This window comes from Culex pipiens, chromosome 1 (assembly GCF_016801865.2).
Source record: "Culex pipiens pallens isolate TS chromosome 1, TS_CPP_V2, whole genome shotgun sequence".
In the NCBI taxonomy this organism is placed as follows: Eukaryota; Metazoa; Arthropoda; class Insecta; order Diptera; family Culicidae; genus Culex; species Culex pipiens.
This window is the reverse complement of record NC_068937.1, coordinates 75,261,828-75,283,407: the sequence shown is the minus strand read 5'-3', so window position 1 is coordinate 75,283,407 and position 21,580 is coordinate 75,261,828. Positions and strand designations below refer to the sequence as shown.

General features: G+C 22.7%; 3 long non-coding RNA genes across 3 annotated transcripts; 2 read left to right on the top strand and 1 right to left on the bottom strand.

Moving 5' to 3' along the window:
* Positions 1-319: 319 nt before the first annotated feature.
* On the top strand, positions 320-2,686 carry LOC120426714 (uncharacterized). Its single transcript, XR_005606740.2, has 3 exons — positions 320-535; positions 626-826; positions 992-2,686. It is a non-coding gene; the product is annotated as an uncharacterized LOC120426714 (long non-coding RNA).
* Positions 2,687-6,026: 3,340 nt separating this feature from the next.
* LOC120426719 (uncharacterized) lies at positions 6,027-9,262 on the top strand. The gene is made up of 3 exons (XR_005606743.2): positions 6,027-6,217; positions 6,551-6,642; positions 9,041-9,262. It is a non-coding gene; the product is annotated as an uncharacterized LOC120426719 (long non-coding RNA).
* A 963-nt stretch (positions 9,263-10,225) lies between these two features.
* Positions 10,226-20,099, bottom strand: LOC120426706 (uncharacterized). Its single transcript, XR_008211699.1, has 3 exons — positions 19,907-20,099; positions 19,637-19,739; positions 10,226-10,476 (listed from the first exon to the last, which is right to left on the bottom strand). It is a non-coding gene; the product is annotated as an uncharacterized LOC120426706 (long non-coding RNA).
* Between the last annotated feature and the right edge of the window lie 1,481 nt (positions 20,100-21,580).

The following is a 21,580-nucleotide window of genomic DNA, read 5'->3' as shown; positions in this document are numbered from 1 at the left end:
ATTTTTGAATTTTTAAATTTTTAAATTTTGCATTTTTACATTTTAACATTTTTACATTTATACATTTTTACATTTATACATTTTTACATTTTCACATTTTTACATTTAAACATTTGAACATTTAAACACAAATTTCAGCATTTTTTATGACCCAATCTCACAAACCACCCCCCCCCCCCTCCACCCTTCCCCCCTCACCCCACCCCCCTTAGACCCAATGTCACCCCTGATAACAATAAACGAACCCAACCAATCCAACATGACACTTAACCTATGCAGCCGACGCTCTTGCAACGGACACACCATTACACTGAACTCGTACGACGCTCCTGAAACGAACGCACCATGGTTGAGCTGTCATTTTTTCTCCCGCGCGCGTGTTCAATCCTGTTGGTATCGTTTGTGTTTGGCCGTGGTGTTGGACGAGATTAAAAAAAAAATCGCGAGTGAATGTGAAAAAGTCACCTCCGGCGTCAAATCCGCCGGGTTATCGATCCGGAACAGCTCTGGGAAGGCGGAAACTTTACAGATTTTGGTAAGTATTGGGAGTTTGTGATAATTGGAGAGGACGGAATCTCACTAGCAGCAGCCAGCATTTTCTAAGTTGTGTTTCTTTTTTTTATAGGGACTTCTTTTACCATTCGATTCCGGGACCAAACTCAACAGAGGCTCTCGAATCGAAAGCAGGTTCGGCCGACGTCGAGGCGTGGCCTCCAGGACAAAAGACAGCTGGCAAGGTGCTAAACGCGTTCCCAGTTGGTTGGACCGTTCTGCCGAGTGACGGATCCGGAATGTTGACGGGAGTTCTAATTTTTCTGCAACTTGGGTGAGTATTTGAACTGCGATGATTTTTTTTTTTTGGAAGATCAACGAGGTGGACACCTGCAGACAATTTCTATGGCCTGCTTGGGTATAAACAAGCGGATTTCGGCTCGATGTTTTCCTTGTTTGAGTGTTATTAATTTATTGTTTTCTTTTCTCTTTTCTACAGGAACTATTTCGATCGTGGATTGCGTATGGTCCACGTGCTGCCGGGGGTTCTAGTCCGGCCACAATTTACAAGAAGGAGGAACACCACCGCACTCGGGTCAGCTGATGACCAAGGGTACACACTCCCAGCTCAGTTTGATGGCAGGTGCTAAGGTGATTCTATATTGGCCCGACGGCAGTCCGATTTGTCGTGGTTGGATACAGAAAGTGCGCGAAAAGGTGTAATGGAGTCTCGTAGTTCCTGTGAAAGTTCTATCCAGCAAGAGGTCGAAATCGGCCGGAGTCTACGTCCGAGTACAAATTTAACGACGACGTGCAGGGTGTCCGACGAAGTGGCTGCGGTGAAAGGGGAAGACATTTCTGGAGTTTTTTTTTTTAAAAAAAAGGTCCAATAAACCAAATTTCCAGTTTTTGCTTTTTGGGTGTTCTTGAAACCGTCTTGAGTCAGGGGTAATAAAAAACATCCAAAAAGCAAAAACTGAAAATTTGGTTTACTAGACATTAACAAAACTCCAGATTTGAGTGCGTAGTGAGGAGTGCAAGTGTGCGTAGCGGGAAGTGCGCGAAGAACAGAAGGAAGGAGAGGAATAATATTAAAGAAACAAAGATTTGTAACACGCACACAGCTTTTTGAGGCTATCCAGATTTTTAAGCGAAGATGGCGTTCGAATGGTGAACGCCCGAAATGTCAAAATCACGAAGTGGTACCAACATTACGAAACAAGTGTGACACGGCATGACAGCCATACTTTTTTTTCTAATGTTGGTGCTACTGCGCGATTTGAACATTTCGGGCGTTCACCATTCGAACGCCATCTTCGCTTAAAAACCTGGATACAAAAAAAAACTATAAAGTGTATTCTATTTAAGATTAATTTCATTGTTCGTATATAGATTTTACAGTATCATTTTGTGAGGATTAAAAAATAAATAATATGAAAAAACCATAAAACCTTCTGTAGTTATTATTTATTTCATTGTCCGAATATAGTTTTTACAGTACCATTTAGTAGGAAAAAACCATGAAGAACTGTAGATTGACCGTGCAATCCATTGTAATGCTTGCTGTTTTTATTATTAATGTATGATGTTTTCTATAGTCAGGACGAGTTTTTGGATGAAAAATGCAACATTAGATTAACAGTAAAATGCGTCGTATTTGGAAAAAAAATGTATGGAAAAATTTCGAAATTTTTATGGTACCGGTGCATAACAACCCCCCTTTTTTATGGTAAAATCCCAAAATACGACGCAAATTATCTTAAAAAACAATGCTGTCTACTGTTAAAACACTGTCAAAATGACAATATATTTTATCGTTTTGTAACGTTAAAATTTACTGTAAGTTCATCAGAAATCTTTATGCGGGTTGCCCGCATAAAATTATATGATGATTTGTATTGTCAAAACCATGCAGTTACAATAGATATTATAATATCTATGGTTAGTTTATGGTTGATTTTTTTTTAACTTCATTGGAATGACGATAAAGTTATCATAGATTTCATGGTTACAGCAAATTTCATGGTTTTGTTATTGGAAATGTTATAAATTGAAACAATAAAACTACTGTACATTTCATGAATACAGCACATATTATGGTTTTGTTATTGGAAATCTCATAACGCATTTTTTTCCAATTTTTTGTTACAGTAAGTTTCATTGTAATGTTATAGTTGCATAGTGTGAACTTTTTTTGAACGATTTTTTAAAATAATGCGAATCATGTATTAAAAATATTAAAATATTAGAATAGTAAAATATTAGAATGGTAAAATATATAAATATAAAAATATAAAAATATAAAAATATAAAAATATTAAAATATTAAAATATTAAAATATTAAAATATTAAAATATTAAAATATTAAAATATTGAAATATTAAAATATTAAAATATTAAAATATTAAAATATTAAAATATTAAAATATTAAAATATTAAAATATTAAAATATTAAAATATTAAAATATTAAAATATTAAAATATTAAAATATTAAAATATTAAAATATTAAAATATTAAAATATTAAAATATTAAAATATTAAAATATTAAAATATTAAAATATTAAAATATTAAAATATTAAAATATTAAAATATTAAAATATTAAAATATTAAAATATTAAAATATTAAAATATTAAAATATTAAAATATTAAAATATTAAAATATTAAAATATTAAAATATTAAAATATTAAAATATTAAAATATTAAAATATTAAAATATTAAAATATTAAAATAATAAAATATTAAAATATTAAAATATTAAAATATTAAAATATTAAAATATTAAAATATTAAAATATTAAAATATTAAAATATTAAAATATTAAAATATTAAAATATTAAAATATTAAAATATTAAAATATTAAAATATTAAAATATTAAAATATTAAAATATTAAAATATTAAAATATTAAAATATTAAAATATTAAAATATTAAAATAATAAAATATTAAAATATTAAAATATTAAAATATTAAAATATTAAAATATTAAAATATTAAAATATTAAAATATTAAAATATTAAAATATTAAAATATTAAAATATTAAAATATTAAAATATTAAAATATTAAAATATTAAAATATTAAAATATTAAAATATTAAAATATTAAAATATTAAAATATTAAAATATTAAAATATTAAAATATTAAAATATTAAAATATTAAAATATTAAAATATTAAAATATTAAAATATTAAAATATTAAAATATTAAAATATTAAAATATTAAAATATTAAAATATTAAAATATTAAAATATTAAAATATTAAAATATTAAAATATTAAAATATTAAAATATGAAAATATTAAAATATTAAAATATTAAAATATTAAAATATTAAAATATTAAAATATTAAAATATTAAAATATTAAAATATTAAAATATTAAAATATTAAAATATTAAAATATTAAAATATTAAAATATTAAAATATTAAAATATTAAAATATTAAAATATTAAAATATTAAAATATTAAAATATTAAAATATTAAAATATTAAAATATTAAAATATTAAAATATTAAAATATTAAAATATTAAAATATTAAAATATTAAAATATTAAAATATTAAAATATTAAAATATTAAAATATTAAAATATTAAAATATTAAAATATTTAAATATTTAAATATTTAAATATTTAAATATTAAAATATTAAAATATTAAAATATTAAAATATTAAAATATTAAAATATTAAAATATTAAAATATTAAAATATTAAAATATTAAAATATTAAAATATTAAAATATTAAAATTTTAAAATATTAAATTATTAAAATATTAAATTATTAAAATATTAAATTATTAAAATATTTAAATATTAAAATATTAAAATATTAAAATATACATATAAACATTTAAACATTTAAACATTTAAACATTTAAACATTTAAACATTTAAACATTTAAACATTTAAACATTTAAACATTTAAACATTTAAACATTTAAACATTTAAACATTTAAACATTTAAACATTTAAACATTTAAACATTTAAACATTTAAACATTTAAACAATTAAACATTTAAACATTTAAACATTTAAACATTTAAACATTTAAACATTTAAACATTCAAACATTTAAACATTTAAACATTTAAACATTTAAACATTTAAACATTTAAACATTTAAACATTTAAACATTTAAACATTTAAACATTTAAACATTTAAACATTTAAACATTTAAACATTTAAACATTTAAACATTCAAACATTCAAACATTTAAACATTTAAACATTTAAACATTTAAACATTTAAACATTTAAACATTTAAACATTCAAACATTTAAACATTCAAACATTTAAACATTTAAACATTTAAACATTTAAACATTTAAACATTTAAACATTTAAACATTTAAACATTTAAACATTTAAACATTTAAACATTTAAACATTTAAACATTTAAACATTTAAACATTTAAACATTTAAACATTTAAACATTTAAACATTTAAACATTTAAACATTTAAACATTTAAACATTTAAACATTTAAACATTTAAACATTTAAACATTTAAACATTTAAACATTTAAACATTTAAACATTTAAACATTTAAACATTTAAACATTTAAACATTTAAACATTTAAACATTTAAACATTTAAACATTTAAACATTTAAACATTTAAACATTTAAACATTTAAACATTTAAACATTTAAACATTTAAACATTTAAACATTTAAACATTTAAACATTTAAACATTTAAACATTTAAACATTTAAACATTTAAACATTTAAACATTTAAACATTTAAACATTTAAACATTTAAACATTTAAACATTTAAACATTTAAACATTTAAACATTTAAACATTTAAACATTTAAACATTTAAACATTTAAACATTTAAACATTTAAACATTCAAACATTTAAACATTTAAACATTTAAACATTCAAACATTCAAACATTTAAACATTTAAACATTTAAACATTTAAACATTTAAACATTTAAACATTTAAAAATTCAAACATTTAAACATTCAAACATTTAAACATTTAAACATTTAAACATTTAAACATTTAAACATTTAAACATTTAAACATTTAAACATTTAAACATTTAAACATTTAAACATTTAAACATTTAAACATTTAAACATTTAAACATTTAAACATTTAAACATTTAAACATTTAAACATTTAAACATTTAAACATTTAAACATTTAAACATTTAAACATTTAAACATTTAAACATTTAAACATTTAAACATTTAAACATTTAAACATTTAAACATTTAAACATTTAAACATTTAAACATTTAAACATTTAAACATTTAAACATTTAAACATTTAAACATTTAAACATTTAAACATTCAAACATTCAAACATTTAAACATTTAAACATTTAAACATTTTTATTCAATAATAGAAACGGCAAAAAATATTAAGGATCACAAAACGAACACACCATGACACCTAAACTGGGCGACGCTCCCCTAACGAACGCACCATGACACCTAATCTGGGCGACGCTCCCCTAACGAACACACCATAGTTGATCGAGTTGTCATCAAGGCTGTCATTTTTTTTCATCCGCGCGCGTGTTCGATCCTGTTTGTGTGGCGCAGTTGAAATCAAAAATTCTCAAGTCGAATCGCGTGTGCTCGTGAAGGAACAACATCCGGCGTTCGGAACAAATACACCGGGTGACCGAACCGGAACGGCGGGATGGCGGAATTTTCGCATATTTGGGTGAGTATTTGGAGTTTTGTTGAACTTGGAGAGGGCGGAATCGCACCCGCAACAGCAGCAGGCATTTTCAGGCAAATTTCCCAAGCTATTGGCTGATGCACAAAGTGATTTGTTTACCTTTTTTTGGTACCCTCCGCAAACTTCAAGCCATACAAAATTGTTGCCGGATCTTTTACGGGAGAGATCCGGAGAAAGATCCGGCAGCAATTTGTTTTGATTTGACGTTTGCTGAGGGTGCAGACAAGTTTGGTTATGTTCAAAAGAGAATGGTCAAGGTCAAGTTTGCGAGAGCAATGGTCTGAACAAACTGTGTGTGTTCCTCTTTTTCTACAGGGACTTCTTCTACCAGGCCCGGCGCCTGCTGCGGACACTTCCGGCCGGATTTGTTCAGGATGGTCGTTTCGTCTGGAGGCGAAAATCGTTAGGTAAGTTGTGTGTTGATGCTCAACGGTGAACGTCCAAACAACGGTTAAGGAAAAGGTCACGGAAAGAATTTTGTTGAGTGGTATGCAATTGAAAATAACAGAAACAGAAAGTAGCGTTTGACGTTTATTGGCACGGTGCCCGTGTTAAATTTGTTTTGATGAATAAATAAAATAATAGAATTTGCAAATTTGAATGCCACTGATAACTACAAATGTTTATATAATTTTGTATTTAATGTAAACATATAGAGCTGCTCATCAGACCGAATCTCAAAATGCTGAATCTTGGAAGGAAATTAGGCAATTAGGATATTAGGAAATTCGGAAATTAGGAAATAAGGGAATAAGGAAATTTGGAAATTAGGAAATTAGGAAATAAATAAATTATGAAATAAGGAAATAAGGAAATAAGGACATTTGGAAATTTGGAAATTAGGCAATTAGGAAATTAGGAAATTCGGAAATTAGGCAATTCGGAAATTAGGCAATTCGGAAATTCGGAAATTAGGAAATTCGGAAATAAGGAAATTTAGAAATTAGGCAATTAGGAAATTCGGATATTGAGAAATTCAGAAATTCGGAAATTAGGAAATTAGGAAATTAGCCAATTAGGAAATTAGGAAATTAGGAAATTAGGAAATTAGGAAATTAGGAAATTAAGAAATTAGGAAATTAGGAAATTAGGAAATTAGGAAATTAGGAAATTAGGAAATCAGGAAATAAGGAAATTGGGCAATTAGGGAATTAGGAAATTAGGAAATTAGGAAATTAGGAAATTAGGAAATTAGGAAATAAGGAAATTAGGAAATTAGGAAATTAGAAGATCATTAGGAAATTATTAGGAAATAAGGAAATTAGGAAATTAGGAAATTAGAAGATCATTAGGAAATTATTAGGAAATTAGGAAAATTAGGAAATTAGGAAATTAGGAAATTGAGCAATTAGGAAATTAGGCAATTAGGCAATTAGGAAATAAGGAATTTAGGAAATTAGGTAATTCGGAAATCAGGCAATTAGGTAAATAGGAAATTAGGAAATTAAGAAATTCAAAAATTAACAATTAGGAAATTAGTAAATTCGGATACTAGGAAATTCAGAAATTCGGAAATTCGGAAATTAGGAAATTAGGAAATTAGGAAATTAGGAAATTTGGAAATTAGGAAATTAGGAAATTAGGAAATAAGGAAATTAGGAAATAAGAAAATTGAGATATTAAGAATTTTGTAATTTTAAAATTTTAGAATTTTGTAATTTTAGAATTTTAGAATTTTAGAATTTTAGAATTTTAGAATTTTAAAATTTTAGAATTTTAGAATTTTAGAATTTTAGAATTTTAGAATTTTAGAATTTTAGAATTTTAGAATTTTAGAATTTTAGAATTTTAGAAATTAAGAATTTTAGAATTTTAGAACTTTAGAATTTTTGAATTTTAGAATTTTAGAATTTTAGAATTTTAGAATTTTAGAATTTTAGAATTTTAGAATTTTAGAATTTTAGAATTTTAGAATTTTAGAATTTTAGAATTTTAGAATTTTAGAATTTTAGAATTTTAGAATTTTAGAATTTTAGAATTTTAGAATTTTAGAATTTTAGAATTTTAGAATTTTAGAATTTTAGAATTTTAGAATTTTAGAATTTTAGAATTTTAGAATTTTAGAATTTTAGAATTTTAGAATTTTAGAATTTTAGAATTTTAGAATTTTAGAATTTAAGAAGTTTAGAATTTTAGAATTTTAGAATTTAAGAAGTTTAGAATTTTAGAATTTTAGAATTTTACAATTTTAGAATTTTAGAATTTTAGAATTTTAGAATTTTAGAATTTTAGAATTTTAGAATTTTAGAATTTTAGAATTTTAGAATTTTAGAATTTTAGAATTTTAGAATTTTAGAATTTTAGAATTTTAGAATTTTAGAATTTTAGAATTTTAGAATTTTAGAATTTTAGAATTTTAGAATTTTAGAATTTTAGAATTTTAGAATTTTAGAATTTTAGAATTTTAGAATTTTAGAATTTTAGAATTTTAGAATTTTAGAATTTTAGAATTTTAGAATTTTAGAATTTTAGAATTTTAGAATTTTAGAATTTTAGAATTTTAGAATTTTAGAATTTTAGAATTTTAGAATTTTAGAATTTTAGAATTTTAGAATTTTAGAATTTTAGAATTTTAGAATTTTAGAATTTTAGAATTTTAGAATTTTAGAATTTTAGAATTTTAGAATTTTAGAATTTTAGAATTTTAGAATTTTAGAATTTCAGAATTTCAGAATTTCAGAATTTTATAATTTTAGAATTTTAGAATTTTAGAATTTTAGTAACAGCTAATTTAATAGCATTTGTACCAAAACAAACATATGAAAATATTCCCTATGTCTAATTTAGTGTGTTTCTCTTTTACAGGGGCCTATTCCACAGAGGATTGTGCTTCATAAATACGCGAGAGTTCATCCCAAGTACGAAGCAGTAGTTCCGGCACCGGCTACACATATTTCGAACAACGTCAGAAAGTTCGGATTGAAGCAGAATATTGAAAGAAAACGACGCGGAAAAAAAGTACTATTTTTTTTAAATCAACGAAAAAAACTATAAAAATACAATAAAACTTACCATATTGACCATTAATTTCAATGTATAAATATATGTTTTACAGTACAATTTAGTGGAGAGAAAAAAATAAATACAATGAAAATACAATGAATCATACTGTAGTTATTATTTATTTCAATGTACAAATATAGTTCAAACCGTACTATTTAGTGTGGAAAAATCCATGAAGAACTGTGAATTTACTGTGCAAACCATTGTAATGATTACTGTTTTTATCATAAAGGTATGATGTTTTCTATGGTCAGGGTAATTTTTTGGACGGAAAAGGCATCAATGAAAATACGGTAGAATGTATAGTATTTGGTTTTTTTTTTGTATGGGGAAAAGTCGAAATTTTTATGGTGACTGTGCCTAACAATACCCCTTTTTTATAGTAAATTCCCAAAATAAGATATATTCTATGGTGAAAAAACATAAAGAATACTGTAGAATCATGGTAAAAATAACCATAGAATTTATCGTGTGATAACCATAAAATCTACTGTTGGTTTATGGTAAAACTTTATGCGGGTGGCACTCCCCCGCATAAAGTTTTACTATAAACCTACAGTAGATTTTATGGTTATCACACGATAAATTCTATGGTTATTTTTACCATGATTCTACAGTAGCCTTTATGTTTTTTCACCATAGAATATATCCTATTCTGGGAATTTACTATAAAAAAGGGGTATTGTTAGGCACAGTCACCATAAAAAATTCGACTTTTCCCCATACAAAAAAAACCCAAATACTATACTTTCTACCGTATTTTCATTGATGCCTTTTCCGTCCAAAAAATTACCCTGACCATAGAAAACATCATACATTTATAATTAAAACAGTAACGGTTACAGTGGATTACACAGTCAATTTACAGTTCTTCATAGTTTTTTCCATACTAAATGGTACTGTAAAAACCGTAATCGGACAATGAAATAAATAATAACTACAGTATGGTTCATTGTATTTTCATTGTATTTATTTTTTTCTCTCCACTAAATTGTACTGTAAAACATATATTTATATATTGAAATTAATGGTCAATACGGTAAGTTTTATTGTATTTTTATATTTTTTTTCGTTGATTTAAAAAAAATAGTCCATTTTTCCGCGTCGTTTTCTTTTAATATTCTGCTTCAATCCGAACTTTCTGACGTTGTTCGAAATGCCGGTGCCGGAACTACTGCTTCGTACTTGGGATGAACTCTCGCGTATTTATGAAGCACAATCTTCAGTGGAATAGGCCCCTGTAAAAGAGAAACACACTAAATTAAACATAGGGAATATTTTCATGTGTTTGTTTAAGTACAAATGCTATTAAATTAGCTGTTACTAAAATTCTAAAATTCTAAAATTCTAAAATTCTAAAATTCTAAAATTCTAAAATTCTAAAATTCTAAAATTCTAAAATTCTAAAATTCTAAAATTCTAAAATTCTAAAATTCTAAAATTCTAAAATTCTAAAATTCTAAAATTCTAAAATTCTAAAATTCTAAAATTCTAAAATTCTAAAATTCTAAAATTCTAAAATTCTAAAATTCTAAAATTCTAAAATTCTAAAATTCTAAAATTCTAAAATTCTAAAATTCTAAAATTCTAAAATTCTAAAATTCTAAAATTCTAAAATTCTAAAATTCTAAAATTCTAAAATTCTAAAATTCTAAAATTCTAAAATTCTAAAATTCTAAAATTCTAAAATTCTAAAATTCTAAAATTCTAAAATTCTAAAATTCTAAAATTCTAAAATTCTAAAATTCTAAAATTCTAAAATTCTAAAATTCTAAAATTCTAAAATTCTAAAATTCTAAAATTCTAAAATTCTAAAATTCTAAAATTCTAAAATTCTAAAATTCTAAAATTCTAAAATTCTAAAATTCTAAAATTCTAAAATTCTAAAATTCTAAAATTCTAAAATTCTAAAATTCTAAAATTCTAAAATTCTAAAATTCTAAAATTCTAAAATTCTAAAATTCTAAAATTCTAAAATTCTAAAATTCTAAAATTCTAAAATTCTAAAATTCTAAAATTCTAAAATTCTAAAATTCTAAAATTCTAAAATTCTAAAATTCTAAAATTCTAAAATTCTAAAATTCTAAAATTCTAAAATTCTAAAATTCTAAAATTCTAAAATTCTAAAATTCTAAAATTCTAAAATTCTAAAATTCTAAAATTCTAAAATTCTAAAATTCTAAAATTCTAAAATTCTAAAATTCTAAAATTCTAAAATTCTAAAATTCTAAAATTCTAAAATTCTAAAATTCTAAAATTCTAAAATTCTAAAATTCTAAAATTCTAAAATTCTAAAATTCTAAAATTCGAAAATTCGAAAATTCGAAAATTCGAAAATTCGAAAATTCGAAAATTCGAAAATTCGAAAATTCGAAAATTCGAAAATTCGAAAATTCGAAAATTCGAAAATTCGAAAATTCGAAAATTCGAAAATTCGAAAATTCGAAAATTTGAAAATTCGAAAATTCGAAAATTTGAAAATTTGAAAATTCGAAATTCGAAATTCGAAAATTCGAAAATTCGAAAATTCGAAAATTCGAAAATTCGAAAATTCGAAAATTCGAAAATTCGAAAATTCGAAAATTCGAAAATTCGAAAATTCGAAAATTCGAAAATTCGAAAATTCGAAAATTCGAAAATTCGAAAATTCGAAAATTCGAAAATTCGAAAATTCGAAAATTCGAAAATTCGAAAATTCGAAAATTCGAAAATTCGAAAATTCGAAAATTCGAAAATTCGAAAATTCGAAAATACGAAAATTCGAAAATTCTAAAATTCTAAAATTCTAAAGTTCTAAAGTTCTAAAGTTCTAAAGTTCTAAAATTCTAAAATTCTAAAATTCTAAAATTCTAAAATTCTAAAATTCTAAAATTCTAAAATTCTAAAATTCTAAAATTCTAAAATTCTAAAATTCTAAAATTCTAAAATTCTAAAATTCTAAAATTCTAAAATTCTAAAATTCTAAAATTCTAAAATTCTAAAATTCTAAAATTCTAAAATTCTAAAATTCTAAAATTCTAAAATTCTAAAATTCTAAAATTCTAAAATTCTAAAATTCTAAAATTCTAAAATTCTAAAATTCTAAAATTCTAAAATTCTAAAATTCTAAAATTCTAAAATTCTAAAATTCTAAAATTCTAAAATTCTAAAATTCTAAAATTCTAAAATTCTAAAATTCTAAAATTCTAAAATTCTAAAATTCGAAAATTCGAAAATTCGAAAATTCGAAAATTCGAAAATTCGAAAATTCGAAAATTCGAAAATTCGAAAATTCGAAAATTCGAAAATTCGAAAATTCGAAAATTCGAAAATTCGAAAATTCGAAAATTCGAAAATTCGAAAATTCGAAAATTCGAAAATTCGAAAATTCGAAAATTCGAAAATTCGAAAATTCGAAAATTCGAAAATTCGAAAATTCGAAAATTCGAAAATTCGAAAATTCGAAAATTCGAAAATTCGAAAATTCGAAAATTCGAAAATTCGAAAATTCGAAAATTCGAAAATTCGAAAATTCGAAAATTCGAAAATTCGAAAATTCGAAAATTCGAAAATTCGAAAATTCGAAAATTCGAAAATTCGAAAATTCGAAAATTCTAAAATTCTAAAATTCTAAAATTCTAAAATTCTAAAATTCTAAAATTCTAAAATTCTAAAATTCTAAAATTCTAAAATTCTAAAATTCTAAAATTCTAAAATTCTAAAATTCTAAAATTCTAAAATTCTAAAATTCTAAAATTCTAAAATTCTAAAATTCTAAAATTCTAAAATTCTAAAATTCTAAAATTCTAAAATTCTAAAATTCTAAAATTCTAAAATTCTAAAATTCTAAAATTCTAAAATTCTAAAATTCTAAAATTCTAAAATTCTAAAATTCTAAAATTCTAAAATTCTAAAATTCTAAAATTCTAAAATTCTAAAATTCTAAAATTCTAAAATTCTAAAATTCTAAAATTCTAAAATTCTAAAATTCTAAAATTCTAAAATTCTAAAATTCTAAAATTCTAAAATTCTAAAATTCTAAAATTCTAAAATTCTAAAATTCTAAAATTCTAAAATTCTAAAATTCTAAAATTCTAAAATTCTAAAATTCTAAAATTCTAAAATTCTAAAATTCTAAAATTCTAAAATTCTAAAATTCTAAAATTCTAAAATTCTAAAATTCTAAAATTCTAAAATTCTAAAATTCTAAAATTCTAAAATTCTAAAATTCTAAAATTCTAAAATTCTAAAATTCTAAAATTCTAAAATTCTAAATTCTAAAATTCTAAAATTCTAAAATTCTAAAATTCTAAAATTCTAAAATTCTAAAATTCTAAAATTCTAAAATTCTAAAATTCTAAAATTCTAAAATTCTAAATTCTAAAATTCTAAAATTCTAAAATTCTAAAATTCTAAAATTCTAAAATTCTAAAATTCTAAAATTCTAAAATTCTAAAATTCTAAAATTCTAAAATTCTAAAATTCTAAAATTCTAAAATTCTAAAATTCTAAAATTCTAAAATTCTAAAATTCTAAAATTCTAAAATTCTAAAATTCTAAAATTCTAAAATTCTAAAATTCTAAAATTCTAAAATTCTAAAATTCTAAAATTCTAAAATTCTAAAATTCTAAAATTCTAAAATTCTAAAATTCTAAAATTCTAAAATTCTAAAATTCTAAAATTCTAAAATTCTAAAATTCTAAAATTCTAAAATTCTAAAATTCTAAAATTCTAAAATTCTAAAATTCTAAAATTCTAAAATTCTAAAATTCTAAAATTCTAAAATTCTAAAATTCTAAAATTCTAAAATTCTAAAATTCTAAAATTCTAAAATTCTAAAATTCTAAAATTCTAAAATTCTAAAATTCTAAAATTCTAAAATTCTAAAATTCTAAAATTCTAAAATTCTAAAATTCTAAAATTCTTAAATTCTAAAATTCTTAATATCTTCAAATTTCTTAATTTCCTAATTTTTAAATTTCCTAATTTCCACATTTTCAAATTTTCTAATTTCCTAATATCCTTATTGCCTGAATTCCTAATTTCCTAATTTCCTGATTTCCTAATTTCCTTATTTCCTAATTTTCTAATTTTGTTATTTCTTAATTTCTAAATTTCTTAATTTCCTTATTTCCTAATTTCCTAGCTTTCTAATTTTGTAATTTCTTAATTGTTAAATTTTTAAATTTCCTAATTTCCTAATTTCCGAAGATCCGAATTTCTTTATTTCCTAATTTTCAAATTTTGTAATTTTTTAATTGTTAAATTTATTAATTTCATAATTTCCTTATTTCCTAATTTCCAAATTTCCTAATTTCCAAATTTACAAATTTCCTAATTTCCTAATTCCCTAATTTTCTAATTTCCTGTTTTCTTATTTCCTAATTCCCTAATTTCCGAATTTCCAAATTTCCTTATTTCCTTATTTCCTAATTTCCTAATTTCCTAATTCCCTAATTTTCTTATTTCCTGTTTTCTAATTTCCTAATTCCCTAATTTCCGAATTTCAGAATTTCCTAATTTCCTAATTTCCAAATTTCCTTTTTTTTCTTATTTTCTTAATTCCCTAATTTCTTAATTTCCTAATTTCCTGTTTTCTAATTTCCTTATTCCCTAATTTCCTAATTTTCAAATTTCCGAATTTCCGAATTTCCTAATTTCCTAATTTCCTTATTTCATAATTTCATAATTTCCAAATTTCCAAATTTCCTAATTTCCTTATTTCCTAATTTCCTAATATCCTAATTTCCTAATTTCTCAATTTCCTAATTTCCTGATTTCTTAATTTCCTAATTTCCTTATTTCCTGATTTCCTAATTTCCTTATTTCCTTATTTCCTGATTTCCTAATTTCGTAATTTCCTAATTTCGTAATTTTCTAATTTTGTAATTTTTTAATTGTTAAATTTTTCAATTTCTTAATTTCCTAATTTCCTAATTTCCTAATTTCCGAATTTCCGAATTTCCGAATTTCCGAATATCCAAATTTCTTAATTTCCAAATTTTCTAATTTTATAATTTCTTAATTGTTAAATTTTATAATTTCTCAATTTCTTAATTTCCTAATTTCCTAATTTCCAAATTTCCAAATTTCCAAATTTCAAAATTTCAAAATTTCAAAATTTCAAAATTTCAAAATTTCAAAATTTCAAAATTTCAAAATTTCAAAATTTCAAAATTTCAAAATTTCAAAATTTCAAAATTTCAACATTTCAAAATTTCAAAATTTCCAAATTTCTTAATTTCCTTATTCCCTAATTTTCTTATTTCCTGTTTTCAATTTCCTAATGTCCTAATTTCCTAATTTCCTAATATCCTTATTGCCAATTTCCTTATTTCCTAATTTCCTAATTTCCTAATTTCCTAATTTCCGAATTTCCTAATTTCCTAATTTCCTAATATCCTAATTTCCTAATTTCCTAATTTCCTAATTTCCTAATTTCCTAATATCCTAATATCCTAATTTCCTAATTTCCTAGTTTCCTAATTTCCTAATTTCCTAATTTCCTAATTTCCTAATTTCCTAATTTCCTAATTTCCTTATTTCCTAATTTCCTAATATCCTAATTGCCTAATTTCCTAATTTCCTTATTTCCTGATTTCCGAATTTCCGAATTTCCTAATTTTGTAATTTCTTAATTGTTAAATTTTCTAATTTCTTAATTTCCTAATTTCCGACTATCCGAATTTCTTAATTTCCTAATTCTCTTTTTTTGTAATTTCTTAATTGTTAATTTTTTTAATTTCTTAATTTCCTAATTTCTTAATTTTCTAATTTCCAAATTTCCAAATTTCCAAATTTCCTAATTTTCTAATTCCCTAATTTTCTTATTTCCTGTTTTCAATTTCCTAATGTCCTCATTTCCGAATTTCCTAATTTCCTAATATCCTAATTGCCTAATTTCCTTATTTCCTTATTTCCTAATTTCCTAATTTCGTAATTTCCTAATTTCCAAATTTTCTAATTTCCAAATTTTCTAATTTCCAAATTTTCTAATTTCCAAATTTTCTAATTTCCAAATTTCCAAATTTCCTAATTTCCTAATTTTCTAATTCCCTAATTTTCTTATTTCCTGTTTTCAATTTCCTAATGTCCTCATTTCCGAATTTCCTAATTTCCTAATATCCTAATTGCCTAATTTCCTTATTTCCTTATTTCCTTATTTCCTTATTTCCTTATTTCCTTATTTCCTTATTTCCTTATTTCCTTATTTCCTTATTTCCTTATTTCCTAATTTGCTTATTTCTCAATTTCCTAATTTCCTAATTTCCTAATTTCCTAATTTCCTAATTTCCTAATTTCCTAATTTCCTAATTTCCTAATTTCCTAATTTCCTAATTTCCTAATTTCCTAATTTCCTAATTTCCTAATTTCCTAATTTCCTAATTTCCTAATTTCCTAATTTCCGAATTTCCGAATTTCCGAATATCCGAATTTCTTAATTTCCTAATTTTCTAATTTTGTAATTTCTTAATTGTTAAATTTTATAATTTCTCAATTTCTTAATTTCCTAATTTCCTAATTTCCTAATATCCTAATATCCTAATTTCCTAATTTCCTAGTTTCCTAATTTCCTAATTTCCTAATTTCCTAATTTCCTAATTTCCTAATTTCCTTATTTCCTAATTTCCTAATATCCTAATTGCCTAATTTCCTAATTTCCTTATTTCCTGATTTCCTAATTTCCGAATTTCCTAATTTTGTAATTTCTTAATTGTTAAATTTTCTAATTTCTTAATTTCCTAATTTCCGACTATCCGAATTTCTTATTTTCCTAATTCTCTTTTTTTTGTAATTTCTTAATTGTTAATTTTTTTAATTTCTTAATTTCCTAATTTCTTAATTTTCTAATTTCCAAATTTCCAAATTTCCAAATTTCCTAATTTTCTAATTCCCTAATTTTCTTATTTCCTGTTTTCAATTTCCTAATGTCCTCATTTCCGAATTTCCTAATTTCCTAATATCCTAATTGCCTAATTTCCTTATTTCCTTATTTCCTAATTTCCTAATTTCGTAATTTCCTAATTTCCAAATTTTCTAATTTCCAAATTTTCTAATTTCCAAATTTTCTAATTTCCTAATTTCCAAATTTCCAAATTTCCTAATTTCCTAATTTTCTAATTCCCTAATTTTCTTATTTCCTGTTTTCAATTTCCTAATGTCCTCATTTCCGAATTTCCTAATTTCCTAATATCCTAATTGCCTAATTTCCTTATTTCCTTATTTCCTTATTTCCTTATTTCCTTATTTCCTTATTTCCTTATTTCCTTATTTCCTTATTTCCTTATTTCCTTATTTCCTTATTTCCTTATTTCCTTATTTCCTAATTTGCTTATTTCTCAATTTCCTAATTTCCTAATTTCCTAATTTCCTAATTTCCTAATTTCCTAATTTCCTAATTTCCTAATTTCCTAATTTCCTAATTTCCTAATTTCCTAATTTCCTAATTTCCTAATTTCCTAATTTCCGAATTTCCGAATTTCCGAATATCCAAATTTCTTAATTTCCTAATTTTCTAATTTTGTAATTTCTTAATTGTTAAATTTTATAATTTCTCAATTTCTTAATTTCCTAATTTCCAAATTTCAAAATTTCCAAATTTCAAAATTTCAAAATTTCAAAATTTCAAAATTTCAAAATTTCCAAAATTCCAAATTTCCTAATTTTATAATTTCCTTATTCCCTAATTTTTTTATTTCCTGTTTTCAATTTCCTAATGTCCTAATTTCCTAATTTCCTAATATCCTTATTGCCTAATTTCCTTATTTCCTAATTTCCTAATTTCCTTATTTCCTAATTTCCTAATTTCCTGATTTCCTTATTTCCTAATTTCCGAATTTCCTAATTTCCTAATTTCCTAATTTCCTAATTTCCTAATATCCTAATTTCCTAATTTCCTAATTTCCTAATTTCCTTATTTCCTAATTTCCTAATTTCCTAATTTCCTAATTTCCTAATTTCCCAATTCCCTGATTTCCTAATTTCCGAATTTCCAAATTTTCTAATTTTGTAATTTCTTAATTGTTAAATTTTCTAATTTCTTAATTTCCTAATTTCCGAATATCCGAATTTCTTAATTTCCTAATTCTCTATTTTTGTAATTTCTTAATTGTTAATTTTTTTAATTTCTTAATTTCCTAATTTTCTAATTTCCTAATTTCCAAATTTCCAAATTTCATAATTTTCTAATTCCCTTATTTTCTTATTTCCTGTTTTCAATTTCCTAATGTCCTCATTTCCTAATTTCCTAATTTCCTAATATCCTAATTGCCTAATTTCCTTATTTCCTTATTTCCTTATTTCCTAATTTCCTAATTTGCTAATTTCTCAATTTCCTAATTTCCTAATTTCCTGATTTCCTAATTTCCTAATTTCCAAATTTCCTTATTTCCTAATTTCCTTATTCCCTAATTTTCTTATTTCCTGTTTTCAATTTCCTAATGTCCTAATTTCCTAATTTCCTAATTTCCTAATTTCCTAATTTCCTAATATCCTAATTGCCTAATTTCCAAATTTCCTTATTTCCTTATTTCCTTATTTCCTTATTTCCTTATTTCCTTATTTCCTAATTTCCTAATTTCCTAATTTGCTAATTTCTCAATTTCCTAATTTCCTAATTTCCTAATTTCCTGATTTCCTAATTTCCTAATTTCCTAATATCCTAATTGCCTAATTTCCTTATTTCCTTATTTCCTTATTTCCTAATTTCCTAATTTGCTAATTTCTCAATTTCCTTATTTCCTGATTTTCTAATTTCCTAAGTTTCTAATTTCCTAATTTCCAAATTTCCAAATTTCTTAATTTCCTAATTTTCTAATTCCCTAATTTTCTTATTTCCTGTTTTCAATTTCCTTATGTCCTCATTTCCGAATTTCCTAATTTCCTAATATCCTAATATCCTAATTGCCTAATTTCCTTATTTCCTAATTTCTTAATTTGCTAATTTCTCAATTTCCTAATTTCCTAATTTCCTAATTTCCTGATTTCCTAATTTCCTAATTTCCTAATTTCCTAATTTCCAAATTTCCTAATTTCCTAATTTTCTAATTTCTTAATTTCCTAATTTCCTAATTTCTAATTTCCTAATTTCCTAATTTTCTAATTTTCTAATTTCCTAATTTCTAAATTTGCTAATTTCTAGAAAATTAAAACAAATGAATGCAACATTAATTATTACAAAATTACTCAAACGATTGTGATTTTCAATTGCATTCAAATTTGTATATCCAAATTGTTTGATTTATTCAACAAACCAAATTGTAAACAAGCACCACGCGAAAAAACGTCCAAAATTACTGTCATTTTCAGTTACTTTTCAGCTGCGTACCGTTTAAGAAAAATCATTTCGTGGCCCTAATTCCTTGACCTTTGTTTGAAAGTTTTTCTGAACTACTTACTAGCCTCAACTCACAACTCACCTAACAATGTTCGCCTCCAGACGAGGCGAGCTCACCATCCGGAACAAACTCGGCCGGGAGTGTCCGCAGCAGGCGCCGGACCTCCTCTCACAATCAAGCGCTTCTGGTGGGTTTTGTCCCGTAACCGAACCCGGTGGAAGAAGTCCATGTAAAAGAGAGAAACACATTTTTTTTGTTTAGAACATGGCCTACTACTTGCCTGAAAATGCCTGCTGCTGTTGCGGGTGGGATTCCGCCCTAGGCAAGTTCAACAAAACTCCAAATACTCACCCAAATATGCGAAAATTCCGCCATCCCGCCGTTCCGGTTCGGTCACCCGGTGGATTTGTCCATCAGAACCATGTTGAACGAACGCCGGAACAACTTCCTTCACGAGCACACGCGATTCGACTTGAGTATTTTCGATTTCAACTGCGCCACACAAACAGGATCGAACACGCGCGCGATTGAAAACAAATGACAGCTCGCCATGGTGCGTTCGTTTGGGGAACGTCGCCCAGTTCAGGTGTCATGGTGTGTTCGTTTTGTGATCCTTAATATTTTTTTGCCGTTTCTATTATTGAATAAAAATGTTGAAATGTTGAAATGTTTAAATGTTTAAATGTTTAAATGTTTAAATGTTTAAATGTTTAAATGTTTAAATGTTTAAATGTTTAAATGTTTAAATGTTTAAATGTTTAAATGTTTAAATGTTTAAATGTTTAAATGTTTAAATGTTTAAATGTTTAAATGTTTAAATGTTTAAATGTTTAAATGTTTAAATGTTTAAATGTTTAAATGTTTAAATGTTTAAATGTTTAAATGTTTAAATGTTTAAATGTTTAAATGTTTAAATGTTTAAATGTTTAAATGTTTAAATGTTTAAATGTTTAAATGTTTAAATGTTTAAATGTTTAAATGTTTAAATGTTTAAATGTTTAAATGTTTAAATGTTTAAATGTTTAAATGTTTAAATGTTTAAATGTTTAAATGTTTAAATGTTTAAATGTTTAAATGTTTAAATGTTTAAATGTTTAAATGTTTAAATGTTTAAATGTTTAAATGTTTAAATGTTTAAATGTTTAAATGTTTAAATGTTTAAATGTTTAAATGTTTAAATGTTTAAATGTTTAAATGTTTAAATGTTTAAATGTTTAAATGTTTAAATGTTTAAATGTTTAAATGTTTAAATGTTTAAATGTTTAAATGTTTAAATGTTTAAATGTTTAAATGTTTAAATGTTTAAATGTTTAAATGTTTAAATGTTTAAATGTTTAAATGTTTAAATGTTTAAATGTTTAAATGTTTAAATGTTTAAATGTTTAAATGTTTAAATGTTTAAATGTTTAAATGTTTAAATGTTTAAATGTTTAAATGTTTAAATGTTTAAATGTTTAAATGTTTAAATGTTTAAATGTTTAAATGTTTAAATGTTTAAATGTTAAAATGTTTAAATGTTTAAATGTTTAAATGTTTAAATGTTTAAATGTTTAAATGTTTAAATGTTTAAATGTTTAAATGTTTAAATGTTTAAATGTTTAAATATTTAATATTTTAAAATTTTAATATTTTAATATTTTAATATTTTAATATTTTAATATTTTAATATTTTAATATTTCAATATTTTAATATTTTAATATTTTAATATTTTAATATTTTAATATTTTAATATTTTAATATTTTAATATTTTAATATTTTAATATTTTAATATTTTAATATTTTAATATTTTAATATTTTAATATTTTAATATTTTAATATTTTAATATTTTAATATTTTAATATTTTAATATTTTAATATTTTAATATTTTAATATTTTAATATTTTAATATTTTAATATTTTAATATTTTAATATTTTAATATTTTAATATTTTAATATTTTAATATTTTAATATTTTAATATTTTAATATTTTAATATTTTAATATTTTAATATTTTAATATTTTAATATTTTAATATTTTA